The sequence below is a fragment of the Periplaneta americana genome, chromosome 4, assembly GCF_040183065.1.
Source record: "Periplaneta americana isolate PAMFEO1 chromosome 4, P.americana_PAMFEO1_priV1, whole genome shotgun sequence".
Lineage (NCBI taxonomy): Eukaryota > Metazoa > Arthropoda > Insecta > Blattodea > Blattidae > Periplaneta > Periplaneta americana.
Window position 1 is genome coordinate 17,660,224 of NC_091120.1, and position 23,579 is coordinate 17,683,802.

Here is a 23,579-nt window from a genome sequence, read left to right on the forward strand (position 1 = left end):
CAGACATAAAAGTAACAAATTCTTACTAATTTCGATCTCCTGAATTAAAAAATCATCATCATCATCGTCATCATCATCATCATCATCATCATCCTGTCAAGTACTAGTCCCAAAAGAACTGTTACGGCCTGAAAAAGCGATTTTCTCGCCATATTTTCATAGGTCGACCAAGTGACCATTTCCCATATGGACGATACTTCATTATTGCCTTAGGGATCCTGGATGAAACCATTCTTGAGACGTGTTCCTTCCAGTTTAACTGATATTTGGAGCTGAATTAAAAAAATAACAAACAAAATTTTCCATCAGTTCGGGTTTTCGAGATGCAAAATATAATTAATTTTCTATGAATTTTGTTAAAAAAAATTACCGTATTTCATGTGTAACCATTCTGTTTTACAAATGTGACGACCCATAATGTGAAAACAATATTAGTATAAGTATTCCACCGTTTTGAAGCACTTCTAGAAGCGGAAATTGTTTTATTGCCCTTTTCGGTTTCATTTGGAGGGAGGGAAACAGGTTCGCCGTATGAAATCGCTTCAGTTTACCAGGAGATTCCCGTGGTGTTAGTATTCTGTGTAAGACGTGTATTTTTTAATGTCTGCTTTAATGATAATATTCAAAGTACGAATAATTTAAAGGCATATATAGCATTGCTTCTTGGAATGCTATTAGGCTACTACACAAAGCGTTGCAGTTTTTGTGCGAATGGGACAGTCGTGCTCAGGATAAGCATTATAAAATAAAAACATGGCCAATACGACAATCACTACAAGAAAAATACTGTACATTAAACCCTTGTACCTCAAAGAAATAGTAATATATGTTACAAGAGCGGTATGTTGACGTTTTCATGGTCGAGGAAAAGATTGAAAAAGTGAAACGTAGTTGAGCTTTTTTAATTTCCGAGAACATGAAATCAAACATACCGCTCATATATCGTACATTATTTTGTGCGAAGATCGTTTATTACATACCTGAAAGACGAATTTATAATTAGTTGCAATGAAATCTCCATGTTGGTTTCTGTTTAATGACGGCAACTTCGGAAAACCAAAATATCTTTCTTTAACATTGTTGCTGTAAAATGTTTTCTGTGTTTACTATACTCCAGCAGGCCGTGATATACGTCTGTCTTTCCCCCCACCCCAGTCTATAAATGCGAACTTAAAACAAACGGTAAGGTTATGTAATGATTTATTTTTCATTTTTTTATTTTAACAATATTATTTATATAACATATTGCAGTAATAACATCGGCATCTGGAATCTTGTTGATTTTTTCACTGCTTCCTTAATGTTACTTGTATCAGGAATGCAATAAGTTTCGTGGAGTAGTTGACTTTACTTAATTTTTGCAAATATTTAAAAACAATTTAGGTGAAATTGCAGTGGTAAGTTCCCAATTTATAATTATTACTATATTGAACGTCTCTAAAAATAATATGTTAAAAGCTTAAAGCAGTAAAATGAATGTCGCGCTTAAGCGGTAAGAAGAGGGAAATTGTTATGTGTGTTACGTTGGGAATACTGAATGTGGTATTTCACACTTACCGCGTATTGGTTCTGTGCGGAAAACAAGCAAATACGCACGATCTCGCACAAGGTAATTTTACCCCCTTTACACATTACGTTATGGTTAATGAAAAATTTTGTTAAAGGGATGACTCATGAAACTGATGCATTTAAACATAGGCCTATTCAGGAAAAAGTTCTTGCTGTTAGTGACTCAAAAATAAAAGAGCTAGTTTTGAATGAAACACAAATTAGAGAAATAATGAAGGACAATCACTTCAAATCTTTGTTGGAAGGAAGAGAGATGCCTGGATTGCATTCAAGGAGGTTGTGTTAAATTTTCTGGGTAATCATAGAAGTGAGAACTACGAAGAACTAGTGCAAAATTTACTGTTGGCGTATGAAACTATGTAACATGTCCCTGAAAATTCACTTCCTTCATTCCCATCTTGACCATTTCTCCGAGAATTGTGGCGATTTCAGTGATGAACATGGTGAATGTTTTCATGAAGAACTTTCAACTATGGAAGAAAGATACCAAGGACAGTGGAGTACTAATATGCTAGCAGACTATTGTTGGACTTTAGCTCGTGATGTACCTGATGGCCAGTATAAAAGAAAATGGAGAAAAAGAAAGCTGTATTCTTCTGAACAGTGAATATTTAACGTTGTTGTCATTATATAAAGCAGTATTTTGAACAGATATAAGTTCGAAAATTTCTCAAAAACCGTAACCAACAACTGTTTTATATTGTCATAGACCCTATTCGTATTCAGGAGGTTCAAATTATACTGAAAACATATAGGGGAGAAGTGGGTACAGTGAGACAGGGAGAAGTGAGACATTTTTTATTAGATGGTAAATTTTGATGTTGAAATATTTGTAATAGTGGTGTTGTATGTTGCATGAGTAAAGTAACAGTATTTTCATACTCGATTTGATTCTAGTTATAAAGGTGAGTGATGCAAAAATAATTCGTAATTTTTCACTCTAGAAGTAAAATTTTGGCTTATGTTTAATGAAGGTTACATTGGATATACAAATGAGATATAAATATGAATGTTTTGTTACCTAATACTATGGCATTTGACGTTATGTTTGGCAAAGTTTCGTCTTTCTTGTTTTGATTTTGAAGTGATGGCGCCATTTTTAAACGAATTATGCGTAAAGGGAACAGTGAGACATGCCATTCAAGGGTACACTGAGACGTCTCACTGTTCCCATTTACCAATGATTTGCAAAAATAAACTGTAATTATATTACATTTACCAGTAACTAACGGCGGCCGGGTAGCTCAGTTGGTAGAGCAGCTGGCTACGGACTGGAAGGTCCGGGGTTCGATCCCAGGTGGTGACAGGATTTTTTCTCGTTGCCAAACTTTCAGAACGGCCCCAAGGTTCACTCAGCCTTCTATAAAATTGAGTACCGGGTCTTTCCCGGGGGTAAAAGGCGGTCAGAGCGTGGTGCCGACCACACCACCTCATTCTAGTGCCGAGGTCATGGAAAGCATGGGGCTCTACCTCCATGCCCCCCAAGTGCCTTCATGGCATGTTACCTTTTTACCAGTAACTAACATTAAAAATGAACACACTAGTAACAAATTTAGGAACTATAGCTTAAAATAATGGATGTTACATTTCATTTTAATGGTTTCTTAAATAAAAAATTATTCACAAAATTTAATAAAAATATTAAAAAATAATAGCTAAAGAATTAAATTAAATTCTTATAATTATAAGCTTCGTTGTCACCAAAAATTCATTTTATTTTTTCGCAAAAGTTTGAAAAGTCATGGAAAATTCACTTTTCCAATTGTTCCAGATGTTTCAATGGTTTCGAAGTCAGACATAAAAATGATTCTAAATAAGCCTACAGAACATGGCGAGATAAAGAGACAGCAAGCTTTTTTTTTTCTTTTGAAATAAATTTAAATCATTTCAATGTCCGTTAATAGACACTGTGGTGTCTCACTGTACCCTCCTGAATGGGAACAGTGAGACATTTGCATTTTTTTGACAAACACGCATTGTATACTATGTCCTTTATCTATTAACATTTCTGTTTATGTATTATTGTACTCCATATTTAATGTATAATTCTTTTGCACTTGATTTTAAAAATACTTGAAATTTCACTTGCATACATATGTCTTAATATTTTCTGTCTCACTGTACCCATTACTCCCCTATCACATGTCGAGCCCAAAAAAAAAGTTAAAATTTGTTACGCAGTGTAATAGCAATCATGGTGACACCAGACCATCGAGAGTGGCGACACTTTCCAATAAGAAGAATGTAATTACCATGACATTTACACAGAGTCATGAATTCTGCACCATGCCCCGAAATAAGAGACTAAAATGAGATTTCTTATGACTAACACGTAGTCTGTTCACAAGATGGAACCGTCATACGAGAAGAAATGCATTTCTTATAGCTATTATGTAGGTTACAAGTTGGACAACTTTTTCTACTGTCTAGCGAGATACTTAGCAACCAGACCATATTTATCCAGACTCTAATATAAACAATTACAGAGTATTCTTACTGGAATTACCTCGCTGCACGCTCCTCTTCCCACACCGCACCACTATTAAAAGTCTTCTGCTCGCCTGTCGTCCCTTAGTCGCAGAATACAAAGGCACATGACTAATGACTACCTCGCATTAGACTTCGCCACTTTTGGACCGACCGCGCGTACATACAGCGCTCAGTCTTGTCAACAAGTAGTGGAAGAAACGTTTTTATTGCAATCAATAAAAGGCGCCTTCCCGTATGCCATAAACACTCGATTCTGATTGGTACAAAGAAGTCGTAATATCTTCTTCCGCTCCGTGAATAGTTTCATCAAGGAATCACCTTCGCATAAAGAGCGATGACACAAGGCAAGATGCCTATTACATTCCTTAGCAGGCCTATTGGCATACTACTTATATTGCAGAATGGAGACATTAATTGCTCCTGGCAAGCTGCCTGCATTGTGATTCAGCTGCGTAAAGGTATTCAGGCTGGTCGTAATGTAGTGACGGCGAGCCGATTTTAACGTTTAACAAATCACAGTCGTCATTACTTATTGTACGCCACTAGGATAGCAGGACCAAGAAATGTTAACCGAAAAAAGAAATAACAGGAATTATTACAAACTAGTTCTATAAATAAACAAATTACATCCAGTTCAGTAGTGAATAGATCTATTAGGCCTACTTGTTTCTACTAGACATGTAATATGCATATTTACATACATTTATAAGGCTAATTGGGATTTCCCGGTCTCTGATCGGGTCAAAGACCCTGAGAGAACTGATATTTAACTTCGGAATACATATGATAAGAACTTTCTTGTGTTAAATTTTAACGTACCTTGTTAACATGTTTCGACCTATTTTCGGTCATCTTCGGAACTGGTCGTTGTTGATCTTGAAGCTGGCCTTCTATGCCCAAGGTTGCGGGTTCGATCCGGGGCCAGGTCGATGGCATTTAAGTGTGCTTAAATGCGACAGGCTCGTGTCAGTAGATTTACTGGCATGTAAAAGAACTCCTGCGGGACAAAATTCCGGCACATCCGGCGACGCTGATATAACCTCTGCAGTTGCGAGCGTCGTTAAATAAAACATAACATTCAACATTTGATCTTGGTGCCTCTTGTTTCCTGTGTGGGTGCTTTCGTAGTGTAGAGTCAAAGAGAGTATGTGTTTTGGAATTGAGTTGTGTGTTGAATATCGTTGGGGTGTGTTTTCGTGTGTCTGTATATTTCATGTTGTTCTAGTGTGTTGAGTTTCTGGCTTTTTGGTTGGATGTGCAGTTGTGTTGATGTCTCTGTAGGTGTCGTTGGCATTTGCACATCCAACCAAAAAGCCAGAAACTCAACACACTAGAACAATATGAAATATACAGACACAGGAAAACACACACCAACGATATTCTCAACACACAATTCAATTTCAAAACACATACACTCTTTGACTCTACACTACGAACACACCCACACAGGAAACAAAATGCGCCAAGACCAACAACGACCAGTTCCGAAGATGACCGAAAATAGGTCGAAACATGTTAACAAGGTACGTTAAAATTTAACACAAAGTTCTTATCATACATATTCCGAAGTGATACAGTGTTAAAAGTTGTGTAATCAAGATGTATGATATTTAACCCTTGCGATGAGTATCGGTGAAGTCCGGAGGTCCCAAGTAGTCAAATTCACTCTCCCCACCACCACGTTGGGGCCCCCTGGGATATTTTAAGATGCGAAAGAGAGAGTGGTGTGCGGAAAGCAACGGGAAGTTTCCAAGAAAAACTGTAAACATGACATGATGAAAATGGAGTTGTGTTGGAAAGAATGGGTGAAGAAAGAATTATACTGAAACTGATTAGAAAGAGAAGAAGGGCTTGGTTAGGTCACTGGGTGAGAAGAAACTGACTACTGAAGGGTGCAATGGAAGGAATGGTGAACGGGAGAAAAGTTCAGAGGTAGAGAGAGGTAGGTAGAGACTACAGATTTTTGTATAATGACATGAAGCGTAGAATGAATATAGTAATTTCTAATAATGTAGGGGAGTCGGTAGGCAAATTAATTAACCATGCGGCGCCATGTCCTGTGCGAAATTTTCCGCAGCAAAGATGGTGTGATTTCCCGTTGGGAAATAATTAAGGACTATGTCTCGTAACATCAATACCAGACAACTGAAGATTTGAAGCAAGCTGTTATGGAGTCATTGAGGAAAATTGGTTTCCCTTTTCCATTCCCACACTCTTCCGTGTTATCTCAATCTCTTCCTCGGGCGTTCAATGCTTCTTTTTCCGTTTGGTTTTTAATTTTATATACTCAATGGTATTTTTTCTTAATTCATCTGGTTGATAGCCTATGCTGTATCCAATCTTCTCTATTGTCATATTATTAATTTCTTGCATTAACTTAACTTCTTCCATTATGTATTCGTTTCGTATCAGATCTTCTCGTACATCCTTTGACTTCTCTAAAAAAACTCGTATCTGCTGTCTGTATTTTACTTTTATCTTTATGTTTTAAAATCCAAGACTCACTGCCGTACATTAGTACATTATGCAACGAGCCTATAATGATGGTAATTAAGACGCGAGTATGTTTGTTTATTAAACGAGCGCAAGCGAGTTTCATAATTTTCATACGAGCGTCTTAATTACCATTATAGGCATGTTTCATACGACTTTTTATGCTCGACCATATTTCTAACTTGAAATAATTCATACGTATTCATGTTATGATTATCTAAGTGAGGAGCGAAACTGACCTTCTAAATTGTGAGATGTGCGCAGACGCGAAAGTATTGATTTTTTCCGAGGAACAAATGTCATTGACCTTGATATAATCTAGAGAGTAATATGAACATTAATCTTGATATAACCTGGAAATTGATTTAGACATTGAAAAACGAGATGACAAATTGAATTTATTTCAATAATATTTACAATTAACGCTAATTATTATAGTAACAGAACATAATCTTCTGCGACAGTATTGGATTTCCAGCCTCCGTGACTTTTCGCTAGTTGTCTTTCGATTGCACGAGAATAATCAATACTTGCTAGACAAAGAAGAAATAAGTAGAAGAGGATGTTGATGAAATATAAGAGGAGGAGTAGGAAGCGTAATACGGAATAGGACTTCAGATGAAGAGGAGAAAGAGAAAGAGTATGTAAGAGGGAAGAAGAGCGTGAACAAACGTGAAGCAATATTTACGAGACGAGATGAAGGGTTCAGAACCATAGTGGGCCAAGCGCCATTTACTAAAACCGTAGAAAACAAGGGTTAAAATGAAGTTATTACCATAATTCAATGGAAAGATATAGCAAGTAATATAAAGTATACTTTCTTACTTACTTACTTACTTACTTACTTACTTATTGGCTTTTAAGGAACCCGGAGGTTCATTGCCGCCCTCACATAAGCCCGCCATTGATCCCTATCCTGAGCAAGATTAATCCAGTATCTACCATCATATCCCACTTCCCTCAAATCCATTTTAATATTATCTTCCCATCTACGTCTCGGCCTCCCCAAAGGTAGTAATATAAAGTACACACATTCAAACTAAATGATATGTCAATCTTTATTAAACTATGGTATTCACTTAACTTTAGCCCTTGCTTTCTCCGTTTTTAATAAATGGCGCTTGGCCCACTATGGCTCTGAACCCTTCAATTTAAGCCCAGGCAGTTAGGAAAAGCAGTGCTTGGCGACGGAAACCAGCTCACATATCTTCGCCTGTAATTGGTCTGTAATGCATCAATTTGCATGGTAATCCCTTCCAATTTATCCCCATGCTGCGTGTTCTTTCCAATTAGTTCTGTTTTGATAAACAGTAGGATTTAAACGAGTTAATTGTAATTCTTCTCTAGTTTCAATCCCGCTCTCACTGTAGGCCCTTAAACTGCCAATTATGTTAAACTTACTTCTAAGTAAGATATTTTGCCAAATTTCGATTGAGTTAATTGCTTTCCGATCTATTATATTCATAAAGCAATTTTCTTATGTTTAAACTATTCTCACACATGGTTCATGTAACAGAAATGTAATTCATATGTAGGTAATAAAGGCCGGGACTGTGACTCATCACCATCCCGCTGGTTTTTCATCCAGCTGGCCTGGGTTCGAGCCACCTGTTCGTAATGAAATTGACAGAAGGTTTTACTCTACCAACATGCTCCACCCTCCCATAATTTCATAATACCATCTGCAATAGTTATAAGAGGCTGGGATTAAGGCGTTATCGATACTGTTATACTGCAGCGTCTCTCAAACTTTTTTGAAGTGCGGACCACTTTTTTAAGTCAGAGCAGTTCTGCGGACCACCTTACTCTTGTTCCCTTCGAAATCTAATTTATAATTTTTGTAGTATATTTTAATACCGTATAATTACATTAAAAAAATTAATTAATTAAAATTAATTTAATTCAATTAATTTTATATTAGTATTAACTAATTAAGTTAATATTAATAGAAGAAAATTAATTCTGTTTTTTTTATAATTCAAGGAATTAGAGTTTGGATAATCTATTTAACTAATTAACTAAAAAAATAAATAAATGTTGGTACTCGCATTAATGAGATGGATGAGCCTGCCGATTCTTGCACAGTTGTTCTATGTTTGGATGTATGCTGGTAAGCTTAAGTCAGAGATCGTCATATACTCGAGTCGATTTCGGTATTTTGTTTTTATTAGAGTTAGTGATGAAAACCCTTTCTCACACAGATACATAGAAGCAAACTGAATTATAATCTCTAAAGCACCATTGTACAGTTCACTATATTCTCTTTTCACTTATGATGAGGTCCAGAAATTAACCTTACCTTCCGCTTCGAATTTCATTTTAAGTCCGGTGTCATTCGAGAGTTTAATTAACTGTTCTCTTTCACTCAATGAAAGTTTGTTATTTTCAATATCGCAATGAAAGTGATCAGGAACCCATGAAAATTCGTCATATTTACTTGGAAAATAAGTTTAAAATTGTGACTTCAGAGTTGTATTATTGGTGTACGACATAGGGTAAACATTGGTAATTTCGTGATAATTTCATGAAAATTAATTTAAAATGCAAATGTGTAAATATATCTTTATTCCGATTTTTTCATCTAAAATACGATAATTTGCTGTACAAATCTGGAGACATAAAAGATTGGACTCGTTCTTGAACAAGTGTCAAAAACCACTTTTACAACTTAGGCTAAAAGGTTGGTTATTTCGTGATAACCTCGGCAATTTCGTGATATTACATTGATAATTTCGTGAGAGGTAGAAGAATTGTGTAAAAATTCATTAAAGTCAAATGAAATTCTCATTTATTATTACGAGACTTCAAACATAGTAATTCCGTCTAATATTCATAGCAAGAAAACATAGAAATACATATCAACACATAAGAATGAAATCAAAGTAAAAATTGAAATAGAAAAGGGATCTTCTTTGCCCTGAAAGGGTGAACACTTTTATTACGGGCTTTACTATAGCCTATATTACTAGGGTAACTCCAAAAGTAATGCATAACATTTGTTTAAAAATTATATTTTTATCCTACAGCTTTGCTACTTTCACAGAATGTAGATACATCCTTTAGGACCAAATGTGACTTTTCCACATAATACCCGTCCCTTTCAACTGCCTTACGTAACCTAGGAACGAGGGCCTGTAGACCAGCACGGTAAAAGTCTGGACCAACACGTCTGAGCCACTCTTTAGCAGCGTGCACAAGGAAGTCATCTTCTAACCTCGTTCCGCGAAGGGATCCTTCAGTTTACCAAAGAGATGGTAATCGCACGGTGCCAGTTCAGGACTGTAATGCGGTTGTTTCAGTGTTGTCTATCCGAATTTTCTGATCTGGTCTGTAGTCTTGTGACTGACATATGGCTGTGCGTTGTCGTGCAATAGCAGAACATCCTGCTTCTCCCGATGTCGTCGAACACGACTCAGTCGAGCTTGGGGTTTCTTGAGAGTTGCCACATACGCGTCAGAATTAATGGTAGTACCGTGTGGCATGATGTCCACAAGCAAGAGTCCTTCTGAATCGAAAAGCACATAGCCATAATTTTTTCTGCCGAAGGTGCACTTTTGAATTTCCACTTCCTTGGTGAATTTGCATGATGCCACTCCATTGTCTGCCTTTGTCTCCGATCCAAAATGGTGGAGCCATGTTCCATCTTCTGTCACAATTCTTGCAAGTAAGTCATCTAGCACTTATCATTGGCACTTAGTATTATAACAAATCAAACAGAAGCTACACTGAACCCATTGCGTCCCCCTTTTCTTTTTTATTATCACATCTTGTCTTCAGATGTCTAAATTTCGTATTGTAATACAATTTTTAAAATAGTATGAAATGTAACGCTTAATACTCAACAAAATTTCGCCTCAAACAGCTAAGATTTCTATCAGTAAAGCTAAACCTATATGGCGACTACAGCTGTATCTAAAATTCCAAAAACATTCCCTAAAATTTCATTAAGATATAATAAATCATTGTACCAAATATCATGTGCTTACCTTTAGTAATAAGCCTGTAATGTATTACAAACATCCAAAAAATTTGTACGCCTGAGAAGTCGACGCTAACTTGCTCTCTCCAAACATAAAAGCTCACTGAAGCAACTACAATAGTCACACAAAGCTTAGCTGAATGTTTCTGGAAAGTGGACAACATATGCAATCCCTTGGCGGAAATTTGGATCTCGTAACACCATTGGTTAGTTCACGAAAGAGCAAAGAAAAAGTATCACGAAATAGCCACTACCATGAAATTACCAATGTTTACCCTATAGTACGGTACGTGACCATTTCAATGTGCAGACTGGGTGTCGGCAAAACTATTAAGAAAGTCATAAATACATGAAAAGATTCGGTACTTTGGTCCTCTGTTATGAATTCGGGTGGTCCCTGGCTGGGTTACAGGTGCCAGATGAGCTATAGTGTGATACGCAATTCCTTTGAATTTTATTTTTTCTTCTGTCTTTTTTGAAGGACCACAAGGCAGACTTCGAGGACCACAGGTGGTCCGCGGACCATAGCTTGAGAAACGCTGTGTTAGATGATATAGAGGTTTGGGTCTCCGAGCCCTGGGATTTGTCAGATACCTGGAGATGGGGCTGGCTCTGTCAGGTCTGAAGAAGGATGGCCCGTCTGTCAGCAACAGATTTACGAATGCCACCTAGACCAGCTATCGGACTAGAATATTATACTATAGCATAACGTACAGAGTGCTGAATGGGATAATGTAAGCCCAAGCATAAATTGACTAAATCAATGGCTTTCCCAAAACACGATATAGGGGAGACTGTTGTACCTTTAGCATAGTGTACCTTTGAACATTTTTTGTTTTTTAATTTTTGCTGCTACCTAGAGGACTCAAACTGAAGTAGATTGTGGAGAAAGCCGCTAAGTAGCTCTGGTCGTAGTTTCAGTTTGATTTATTGCAAAGTTTTAGTGCCAAAAGTAAACATTTCGTTCATTGATATATGTTTTCTTACACAAAACCAGATTGTATTTGTTACTATCTTTCCCTATCATCAGGTGAGCATAGCATATTTTAATTTCCGTGATTTATTCGAATTTCTAGTTTTGGGAGCCATATTTGTTTAAACGTGCATCCTCTTGTACCTTTGAACATAATACATCTTGTACCATGGAACATGTTCCAAAGTACACGATACTATCGGTTTTTGTTTTTTCTTTTATTTTAAGATCTTGTCACGAAGTAAGTCTGGAGTTAAGAGGTCCCCAATTGATCCGGATGCCTTGAAGAAAGCTGTTGAAGCAGTTATTGGTCCTCCAGGAAATAAAATCTCAATCAGAGAAGCCTGCTCTGGTTTATGATTGCAAATGCATTCTAAATATGATTGTCAGTTTTTACAGCTATATTCCCACCTATATTCCATGTGTTCAACTTATAAGAGGGTATGTTCCAAGGTACATGAACCTCTTGTACCTTTGAACACATTACATATCCCTTCATTTTATTTTTTCCATCCTTAATATATCTGTAAAACAGAATAGTACTATACGTTACAAGAGCGGTATGTTGACGTTTTCATGGTCAAGGAAAAGATTGAAAAAGCGAAACGTAGTTGAGCTTTTTTAATTTCCGAGAACATGAAAACAAACATACCGCTCGTGTATTGTACATTATTTTGTACGAAGATCGTTTATTACATACCTGAAAGACGAATTTCTAATTAGTTGCAATGAAATCTCCATGTTGGTTTCTGTTTAATGACGCCAACTTCGGAACATCAAAATATCTTTCTTCAACATTGTTGCTGTAAAATGTTTTCTGTGTTTACTATACTCCAGCAGGCCGTGATATACGTCTGTCTTTTTTTCCCCCAGTCTATAAATGCGAACTTAAAACAAACGGTAAGGTTATGTAATGATTTATTTTTCATTTTAATATTTTAACAATATTATTTATATAACATATTGCAGTAATAACATCGGCATCTGGAATCTCGTTGATTTTTTCACGGCTTCCTTAATGTTACTTGTATCAGGAATGCAATAAGTTTAGTGGAGTAGTAGACTTTACTTAATTTTTGCAAATATTTAAAAACAATAATTAATATTGCAATTTAGGTGAAATTGCAGTGGTAAGTTTCCAATTTATAATTATTACTATGTTAAACGTCTCTAAAAATAATAAGTTAAAAGCCTAAAGCAGTAAAATGAATGTCGCGCTTAAGCGGTAAGAAGAGGGAAATTGTTATGTGTGTTACGTTGGGAATACTGAATGTGGTATTTCACACTTACCGCGTGTTGGTTCTGTGCGGAAAACAAGCAAATACGCACGATCTCGCACAAAAATACATACAGAAAGTAGTAAATGAATCTTCAATAATTATTTCAAGCATTTTTTTCATTTTAAAAATTTCATTTCCCAAAATTAAAAAAAAAAAAAAAAAACGTGAAAAGTGTTTAAAGGTACAACAGTCTCCCCTAGGCTAAAATGTATAATATGAAACAATTTTTATCTTGGAAAAGAAGCAAATACGAGCAAAATTGTGTTAAAATTTTTTGATGGAAATATCCCAAAGAATAACTTTCTCAAATTAATAACACTACTTGCACTTCATCTTGTATAGGCGTAATTATATTAACAAGAGAAAGTCGCTTACGATAAAATCAGAATGTTCAGTGCATCTGGTATTATAAGCGCATTCTAACCAGATATCTGAATTTCTTATTTTAAAACTCTAGGTATTTCATATTTTAACATCGCTGTCTGTGATGCGTGCTCAGCAGCGCGAAAATGGCAAAGGTGAAACTGCAAATCACTTGGGGTCGGAGGAAAAGCAGCTCTTCGCCGTAGCTAGTAAAGCTCGAGGTAGCTTACAGCGCTCGATGCTGTATTTTTTACGAGTTCTCCTCTGAACCTGTTTTTTGTTGTCGATATCAAGAGAGTAACCGACTTAATTTATTTTGGCTTCAATTCCGTAATATTAAGTCCTTCGTTCATATTACATTATGTACTGAACTTTATTCTTTCCATTTTACTGTTTAGTAACTTTTCTCCACTTTTAAAATAGGGAAGAGAGTGTGATGTTTATTGACTTTACCGACTTTGAGCCAGGGTCTTATACGCGCAGGATGCCCTCTCCAGCCATTGTACATAAATAATAATCTATATATATAATTTGAACTGGTAATGGAAATTACGGGAAAACGGCTGAACGGATTTTAATAAATGGCCCCTCATTTTGAAACTTGGAACCCAAAGTTTTTCGGAAAAGTAGTAGTTTTCAGTGAAATGTCAATTTTCCTACACAATTTTCCTATTTTCCAAAATCCATCTGTTGTCAGTTTTGAGAACTAATTTTATCGAATCACGGCCGACTTGATTGACTTTCAGAACAAAACACACACTACAATAAACAATAGGCTATTACACGAAGGCCATGACCTGCAGGATTGCCGACATATTTAGAGCTCAATTCAATTTGTTATTAAAAACTGATTCTGCAGTGTATAATAATTTTCTGAGTACAACTGTGTATTGGATATTCAAATCTACGAAACTTGAGGTGGTTTGATGACATTATTATCATTAGAAATTAAATATTATTATAGTTAATATCATGATGCATCTATTTTTCATTAATAATTGTACATAATATTGATGCTATATTGATGACATGAAAGTGAAATGTTTTGAGGTTATGTAAGTAAATGTAGAGAATATCTTAATTTAGATCTTCATTTCTATAATATACTGAGTGGCAGCTATAGGCCTATATACGAGTAACTACAAAACTTAAGTACGATAATAATATTGTTATTAAAAATCAAATATTTTTATAATTATTAGTCCAGTGGGGTTGGGTCTTTTTCATATACTTAATGGCGGTGTAGTGTAGATATTGATATGTGTCATTGTCTTCAGTATTGGCTCGAGAGAGCGCAAAAATTACAGTTCCTAAGGAAAGATAAAAAGGTATTACTTGCTGATAAAATAAGAGGCCTAGAAAATTTTGTAGTCTCCAGGTCATTTCAGCAAGATCTCTTAGTAGAATAAAATGATTTTACGCTCTACATTTCAAGTTCTACATGCAGCAGCTATACGAAAATGCTATTGTTCGAAAGCTTAGCAAACCTGACATTTTTTTTAACTTTTGCCTACAATCCACAATGACCCGAAATAGCTACTGCTATCGTCCTGACATTGATACTTGCGTTTTCGCGTTGAAGCTCAAAAACTGAAGTTGGATAGGTTCAAGAAAAAGTATTTGGCCTAAAAAAATCCATTCAGAGGAAGAATGTTTCATTATTATGGAAGCAAATAACTATCAAAAAGACAAGTATTCTTCATTGAAAAATAAATCTGAACAATTTTTATTTGAACGTCTAACGAACATAGTTTGCAGCAGCATTTGCTGCACAAGCCACTAGTAAAAATATATTTACATACTGTATATGACACTACTAGGTGTTCATTTCAAAGTGTGTCATGACGTCACTATTGTTGGGTCACAGATTTGAAGCGAGTTTCAGCTTATATGTTAGAGAAGTTGCCTATTATTTAAGGCGTTCTTCAATCTGAACTTGAGAACGTGTACGGTATAACTTGAACGTCGTAGCAACAGATGGCGGTCTGTACGGTCTGTGTGCTACCATAACCTCTTTCGAACTGTGTTTTGCGCCGGCAAGTCGTACGCAGGGTATTTGTTATCATCGGTTGCGTACGGTAACATTCCACAACACAAATCAAATGCTCCGTGTCCATGTTGACCGTCGAAGTTAATGTCAACAAATACGTAAGTAATCGTCTTAACCCTCTCCCCGTATCTCGACAGTACGTATTTCCAAACAGTTCACATTCCTGCCACTACCGGCGTTACCGTACGTATCGGTACGTACTCTTCAGAATGAACGCCGTTCTTGCTAGGCAACTTCTCTGCCTCATAGGTTATACAGCTCTGCGGAAGTGTAGGAAGATTGAATTCTCTAGGCTCATCGACTAGCCACATGACGGCATACAGCGAGCCATGACACACTTTGAACTGAACACTCAGTATTTCTGACATAAGTGCCAGTAGGTGTGTGAGTGCGGTGATTGGGTTTTTATTTATTTTTTATTTTATTTTTTGTTTCAATTGTTTTGGTATATGCCTAATTTGTTAATTTGCGATGCTTAAGGAATGGTGAACGGGACAAGAGTTCGGGGTAAAAGAGATCAGTTGATAGACAGCACTAAGGTATTATATGGGGAGATTAAGAGGAAAGCAAGAATGGGAAATGCTGGGTCTGCAGTTAAAGACCTACTCTTGGGCAGAACACTGTACATACATACATACATGCATACATACATACATTTTTTTTTAAGTTACCTCTTTCGGTGGCAGAAGCGTCTGAATCGTTATGGAGACTTTCATGGTGTGGTGTTATTTTATTCATCTGTCTCTCTGTTGCTGTCGTGTGTCCTCTCAGACAGTATTAAAATATCCAACACGTGTTTGCGGTTTTGTTTGTGTGTTTTAGTTTGGTGGTGGGGGCTGGTGGTAGTTGTAGAGGAGTTTCTCCAGTGTTGTTCTGTTGTTTGTGTTCGGGGGATTTGCGAAGATGTGTTGTGTATATATGCGATTTACTGCCGAATGTGTGTATTTCCTGTTTATGTTGTTTAGGTGTGTGAAGAGTGGCTTCGTTTTTGTCGTAGTGTAAACTGTGTTATTTCTGGTGCGTCTGTGCAGGTGGAAGATTTGGTGGAGAATTCTTGTTTCGCGTGCTTCAAATTTCAATTGGGTCGTTGGAGGGGCTTGTGTGAGGAAAATGGAGGGATGTATGCATAGAAACGAATGAGCGAATGTATGAAAGTACGAGCGAACGAAGGAACGAATAAACGAAAGAAGAACAAATAACGAAAGAAGGAACGAAGGAACGAACGAAGGAAGGAACAAACGAAAGAAGGAAGGAACGAATGAACGAAGGAATGAATGAACGAACGTAGGCATGAACGAACGAAAGAAAGAACGATTAGAAAGAAGGAACGAATGAACAGAGGAACGAACGAAGGAATGAACGAAAGAACGAAGAACGAAAGAACGAACGAAAAAGGAATGAACGAAAGAAAGAACGAACGAAGGAACGAATGAACGAACGAAAGAACGAACGATGGAAAGAACAAATGGAGGAACGAACAAACGAAGGGAATAAAGAAATAACGAATGAAAGAACGAAAAAAGAACGTACGAAGGAACGAACGAATGAACGAAAGAAAGAGCGGACGAAGGAACGAATGAACGAATGAAAGAACGAACGATGGAAAGAACAAATGGAGGAACGAAAGAACGAACGAAGGGAATAAAGAAATAACGAATGAAAGAACGAAAAAAGAACGTACGAAGGAACGAACGAATGAACGAAAGAAGGAACGAACGATGGAACGAATGAACGAACGAAAGAACCAACGATGGGAAGGACAAATGGGGGAAGGACAAATGGAGGAACGAAAGAACGAACGAAGGGAATAAAGAAATAACGAATGAAAGAACGAAAAAAGAACGTACGAAGGAACGAACGAATGAACGAAAGAAGGAACGAACGAAGGAACGAATGAACGAACGAACGAACGAAAGAACAAACGATGGAAAGAACAAATGGAGGAACGAAAGAACGAACGAAGGGAATGACGAATGAATGAAAGATTGAAAGAAGAATGAACGAAGGAATGAACGGAAGGAGGAACGAACGAATGAATGAAAAGACGAAAGAATGAACAAAGGAACAAACGAATGAATGAAAACTAACCTTTCCATATTATTTTGCCTCCAATTTTGAAAGTATTTTACTTTGGACATTATTATACCCTTGCGTTAATATTCCTTCTTCTTCAATAATTTTATGTGCGCTTCACTGTAGATCTAATAACGAACTGATGTAAATAAAAGATCTAAGAACAAAAGCAGGCCGCAGTGTTCGGCTGACCTCTTCATGTATGGCGGACATAATCCCAGCTATTAGACAGCCGGGAGTCTCAGGAGCCTTGGGGCTCGTTAATGCACCTTGCTGCTACAGCACACTAATTAGTAGGCGCTTATCAACCTCAGCGGTGAAAAACAGCAGGATCCCTTCTAAAGGCAGCGTGGGCGACCTCCAGATTCACGCTGGTAGCAGGCTAATTTCTATTTTAATGTGTTTACCGTTATTTAACGTTTCTGCTATATCTGGGTGTTTTACTGGCAGGCACGATGTGAAGAAGAGGAGGATAATATTGAGTGAGGGGCAAATAGAGAAATAAATCGAGGAAGATAGTGTGAAAGACACGTTCAAATAAAAGAAAAAAAAGTGACTGGGAATTGAGCTAGTTCCTATGGTTACCTGTACCGTCTAAAGAGGTATTAGTGTAATGGAAATGGGATTAATAAATGTAATTTCCTTGTAAGATAGTGGGTTTAAAAGGGAGAGCCGTGGGTGAAATTTATGTAATCTATAATTTTTAAGATTTTATTCTTTTATGAACGAAGAATCCTGTTCCTAATTGGTGATTATTGTTTCCTTCCCCATAATACAACAAGTTATCTCCTATTTGTGATATGCCATTCCCATCTAACCTAACTTCTTGTACTCCCACGAAGTCTATTCTATATCTAGCTAATTCTTTTGCTACTAATGTTACCCCTCCTGTTATATAAAGACTAGTTACGTTCCAAGTGCCAAATCTCAAAACCTTATTCCTTTGCTGTGGTCGTGCCAGAGAATCAGTCCTATTCCGAGGCTTATTGTAGGGATTTGTAACAAGCTGTTTTTTACGGTGATGGGTTGTTAGCCCTTCACCCAACCCCCAAGCTGGAGGACCACTCCTTATCGGCTGTCCACGACTGCTTATTCAATATATTCGCAGCTACCCTCCATTTCTGGAGGCCGTTTCCTCCATCCGCAACCTGAGGACGCGCCTTGCCGTGGTGATAGGGACCCACAATACATGATAGAAGATAGAATTTATAAAACAGTTATATTACCAGTTGTGAAACTTGGACTCTCACTCTGAGAGAGGAACATAGGTTAAGGGTGTTTAAGAATAAGGTGCTTAGGAAAATATTTGGGGCTAAGCGGGATGAAGTTACAGGAGAATGGAGAAAGTTACACAACGCAGAACTGCATGCATTGTATTCTTCACCTGACATAATTAGGAACATTAAATCCACACGTTTGAAATGGGCAGAGCATGTAGTACGTATGGGCGAATCCAGAAATGCATATAGAGTGTTAGTTGGGAGACCGGCAGGAAAAAGACCTTTAGGAAGGCCGAGACGTAGATGGGAGGATAATATTAAAATGGATTTGAGGGAGGTGGGATATGATGATAGAGACTGGATTAATCTTGCACAGGATAGGGACCGATGGCGGGCTTATGTGAGGGCGGCAATGAACCTTCGGGTTCCTTAAAAGCCATTTGTAAGTAAGTAAGTATAATTTTTAAGATACAAACTTCTTCATATTTTGTACATTTCATTCTCTTTTCATAATTATTCTTGCACATATAAGTTTTATCTCGATTAGATGAATGGTTTTTTAGTTATTCAAATTAAATATCACATTTTCAAAATCTGTCTCCTCTTACAGAAGTTTTATGCATGACTTTCTTCGACATCTCTGATATGGTAAAAAAATAACTACGGATCCAGAATTTTAGATTTACATCTATATACGGAGAGAAATGTAAAAAAAAGAAAGCCGGTACACAACTTCAAAACTTAAAATTTTAGTCTCCACAAAATTTGTTTCATTTTCAATTTCTAAAATATTTAATTTGTAAAAAAAACGCTATTTTGTTTCATTAATCAGAGTATATAGAATAATAATAATAATAATAATAATAATAATAATAATAATAATAATAATAATGGCTTTATTTAACCTAGCAGAGTTAAGGCCTTAAGGCCTTCTCTTACACTCAACCAGGATTAAAACTTGCTTACACAGTTGATCATAAAACTTGATCAGAATTAAGTAATTACATACTGATTATATAATGAGATCAAAAGAGATAGTTACATAAAATTTACCTCATAAAATAAAAATGAACATAGTGAAATACATATTAATTTGTTAGAATCAAATGCGAATCACATAAAAACAGAAGCCGATAATTCAATAATAAAAAAAAGAAAAATGTACACAGTAAAAATAAAAATAAACACATTAGTATACATATTAGTATTAGATTACAATTAAATAGGATTTACATAATTAAATCAGAAACCGACAATTGAATGAAATGTACACAAAAAATAGATTAATAATGAAAAACAACAACACAGTGGGATACATATTGGCGTTAAGTGATAAATAAATACGATTTAGATAATAAAAATAAGAAAAAAAATAATAAATACAGTGGAACACATTTGCAACACGTTAGATCTGGCAGCTCATCATAAGATACTTTTCTAATTTACATTTAAAGGAAATTAAAGTTCGGCAGCCCTTGACTTCAGGCGGCAGAGAATTCCAGTGACGAGAAGTAGCAACAGTGAAAACGAAGAATAGAGAGATGATGTGTGCAGTGGTATTTCTAGCGTGTTATCATATTGTGACCGAGTATTTAAGTTATGATACCGAGAAAGACTGTGGAATCGGACAGATAAGTAGGAGGGAGTAGAGGTGTGCAAAATTCGGTATAAGAGATAAAGGGAATGTAACTTTCTCCTCTCATTTAACCTGAGCCACAATAATTTATCGAAAGCAGGCGAAATGTGATCGTAGTAGCGGACATTACAAATGAAACGAATACACGCATTATGAACACGTTGCAGTTTCTGGGATAAATCCACCCTGAGATCACTGAATAAAGCGTCACAATAATCGAAATGAGGCATAATAAGAGTCTGTACAAGCATCTTCTTTAATTTAGCTGGATAGTGGTATATGCTGGGATATGCAGTAAAGTTTTCATAGATTTTTATTTGGTTATTTTACGACGTTTTATCAACTGCTATGTTTATCTATCGTTCGAGTGAGATGAAGGTGATAATGCCGGCGATATGAGTCCAGGGTTCAGCGCCGAATAGCATTTGCTCTTAATGGGTTGAGGGAAAACCCCGAAAAATTCTAAATCAAACTACTTGCCCCAACCAGGATTTGAACCGCTCGTTACACGGTCAGACGTGCTAACCGTTACTCCTCAGCGGTGGACAATTTCATGTTCATAGCATCAAAATTAAGAGCCTTTACACTGTGAAAATGACGAAATTTGATTTAAAAAAAAAAAAGAATAACGAAACAGCTTGTAAAATTTGCATGGGATTCAAATTCAAGATTTCAGGCATTTAATAATTTGCTTCCAAACGTTGCAGAGCACGTATACTTTCTCTACTCATAAATAAAAGATATTTCTAATTCGTTTTTCACAAAAAGGAAACGAAAAAAAAAAAAAACAATTTTTGATAGAAAATTACTAAATTTTCACTTGTCCTTCCCATTAAATTATTGTTACATGCCACTTTGTTTTATAGTTTGACAGCTAAATGTCTAAAATTTGGGTAATTTTTTGGCATTGCCTAAATAAGGATTCTGCCTGTAGGAGACATTCAACAAACACACAACACTGAATTGCTGGGGAAGTCTATGTTTGCTGTTCCTATTTCCTTGTCCTACGTATTATTAAACAGACCTTGAATCAACTGTAAACAATCCAGAGTAACGTTTACAAAATAGTCCACACCTGTGGAGTAACGGTCAGTGCGTCTGGCCGCGAAATCACGTGGCCCGGGTTCGAATCCCGGTCGGGGCAAGTTATCTGGTTGAGGTTTTTTCCGGGGTTTTCCCTCACCCCAATACGAGCAAATGCTGGGTAACTTTCGGTGTTGGACCCCGGACTCATTTCACCGGCATTATCACCTTCATATCATTCAGACGTTAAATAACCTAGATGTTGATACAGCGTCGTAAAATAACCCAATAAAGAAAAAAAAATTACAAAATATTACCAGATCTGATTTGTTAATATTGAAAAGAAAATAATAATTTTGTTTACTTTTAAAGAAGATTGGCGGCTGGATACTAGTCTGTGTGTTAAAAAGTATATTTTTGGGTGAGTAAAATATACATGGCCTAATCCATATGAATAATAATAATCCGTGGTGCCACAGCCCTTGAAGGGCCCAGACCGACCAGCCGGCTGCTGGCTTCACGTTCATATGCCGAAGCAGAGGTGGACGATCATCCAACCAGAATGGACACATATCGTGTGGTTAGGACGATGATCCCCCCAGCCGTTATAGCTGGCTTTCGCAACCGGATTTCGCTACCTATTGTAGCTCCCCAAGTGTATCACGATGTTGGGTGGGCACCGATCCCACACACACTGGCCGAAATTTCATGATAAAATTTCTTCTCCCATGAGGACTCGAACCAGCGCGCATTCCGTAACGCGAGGATGGCTTAGACCATGACGCCACGGCGCGGGACACTCCATATGGATACACACATTTATTTTGTGTTACATTATCAAAGCATTTGAAAGAACCACAACATTTACAAGAGAGTATTCATCACTTATGCTGAGTCAAACTTTTATTTGTTTGTGAAACTGAATGGAGACTTCAGATGTGTAAAATTTGATACAGGGTGCCATTTAAAAAAAAAGTGTTATATTTTGTCACACTCTGTACATGAATCAATACTTTTGTGAGGCCATAGCCATAAGTTTCAGTTAGATATAATAATATTGCAACCACTGTTTATTAACCGAACTTAACACATTTACATAAATTAATATTGAATTGCCCATTTATAAAAACGTAATACACACCACCGTCCTTTGTGCTGAATATTATCATGCAATGTTTTATTTTATGGTACATGTAAGTTCAAGTTTCTTACACTTCAGTAATGTCACAATAGGCCACTTGTTACACTGGCAATAATCATCACCACCACTTATTATCAAAGAAGTTCACAAATCTGTTATTGAAGTTGTTCCTGTGAAGCACTTCATCAAAATCACAATATGACTGAGGCAATTTATACTTCCTTCACTTGTAGGAATTATATACCTACACTCCGAGAATATTTGCATATATCTGTTGAAATATAATATGTTCTTCTATTGTAAATAATATTTTGGGGCTTTTATTTGTTACACAATATTGCAAGAGAACAAGTAAAAAAAAATACAATATTGATGTAAGTATATTTCTAAAAAGAGTTAATCCTCTCTATGTTGCATCTGACTATTAGTTTCAAGGCATGAAAATAAAACTTCAAACTTCCCTCTTTCAAATAGTAGTAAGATAATGTATTGGTGAAAATATAGCTTTCTGAATAGTCCAATAATTTGTAACCACGTTGTATGTTAGTGGAGATATGACAGAGTTATTTGGCCTGACTATGAAGACATGTAAAGATAAAATATATTCTAAATTTTGACACTATAATATGGTTACAATAAATATAAATACATACTTGTTATTCTATAAGTAAGTACAGCTTTCAGTTTTAATTTATATTATGTGAAATTTCTACGAGAAACCCATTCTTGAAACTAATAATACGGTGCATTATAAATTTAAAACGACTACCATAAAATATATAACATTAATATGATATTCTAACAACCCATCACCGTAAAAAAACAGCTTGTTACGTATCCCTATAATAAGAACTGCACGCATTTTATTCTTCACCTGACATAATTAGGAACATAAAATCGAGACGTTTGAGATGGGCAGGGCATGTAGCACGTATGGGCGAATCCAGAAATGCATATAGAGTGTTAGTTGGGAGACCGGAGGGAAAAAGACCTTTAGGAAGGCCGAGACGTAGATGGGAGGATAATATTAAAATGGATTTGAGGGAGGTGGGGTATGATGATAGAGACTGGATTAATCTTGCACAGGATAGGGACCGATGGCGGGCTTATGTGAGGGCGGCTATGAACCTTCGGGTTCCTTAAAAGCCATTTGTAAGTAAGTAAGTAAGTATTATGGAAACGAAGTTTTCTGACTGATTCTGAAATTAATATTTTTAATTTTACAGTTTTACACTAGAATTTTCCATCGCAGATTGTTAAAAATGAAGCATGAATTAATTTTATTTGTA

The 23,579-nt window shown here is 36.4% G+C and overlaps 1 protein-coding gene across 7 annotated transcripts in view; it reads right to left on the bottom strand.

The window, feature by feature from the left end:
* Pde6 (phosphodiesterase 6) overlaps positions 1-23,579 on the bottom strand; it is an 840,004-nt gene that overhangs the window by 610,189 nt on the left and 206,236 nt on the right. The window contains exon 1 of one of the 7 annotated variants that reach the window (XM_069822894.1): positions 4,076-4,224. The exons of the other annotated variants lie outside the window; for them this stretch is intronic. The gene's annotated coding sequence lies outside the window, so the exon portion shown is untranslated. Of the gene's footprint in view, positions 1-4,075; positions 4,225-23,579 lie in introns of those variants that run through there. 7 annotated transcript variants of the gene reach the window in all.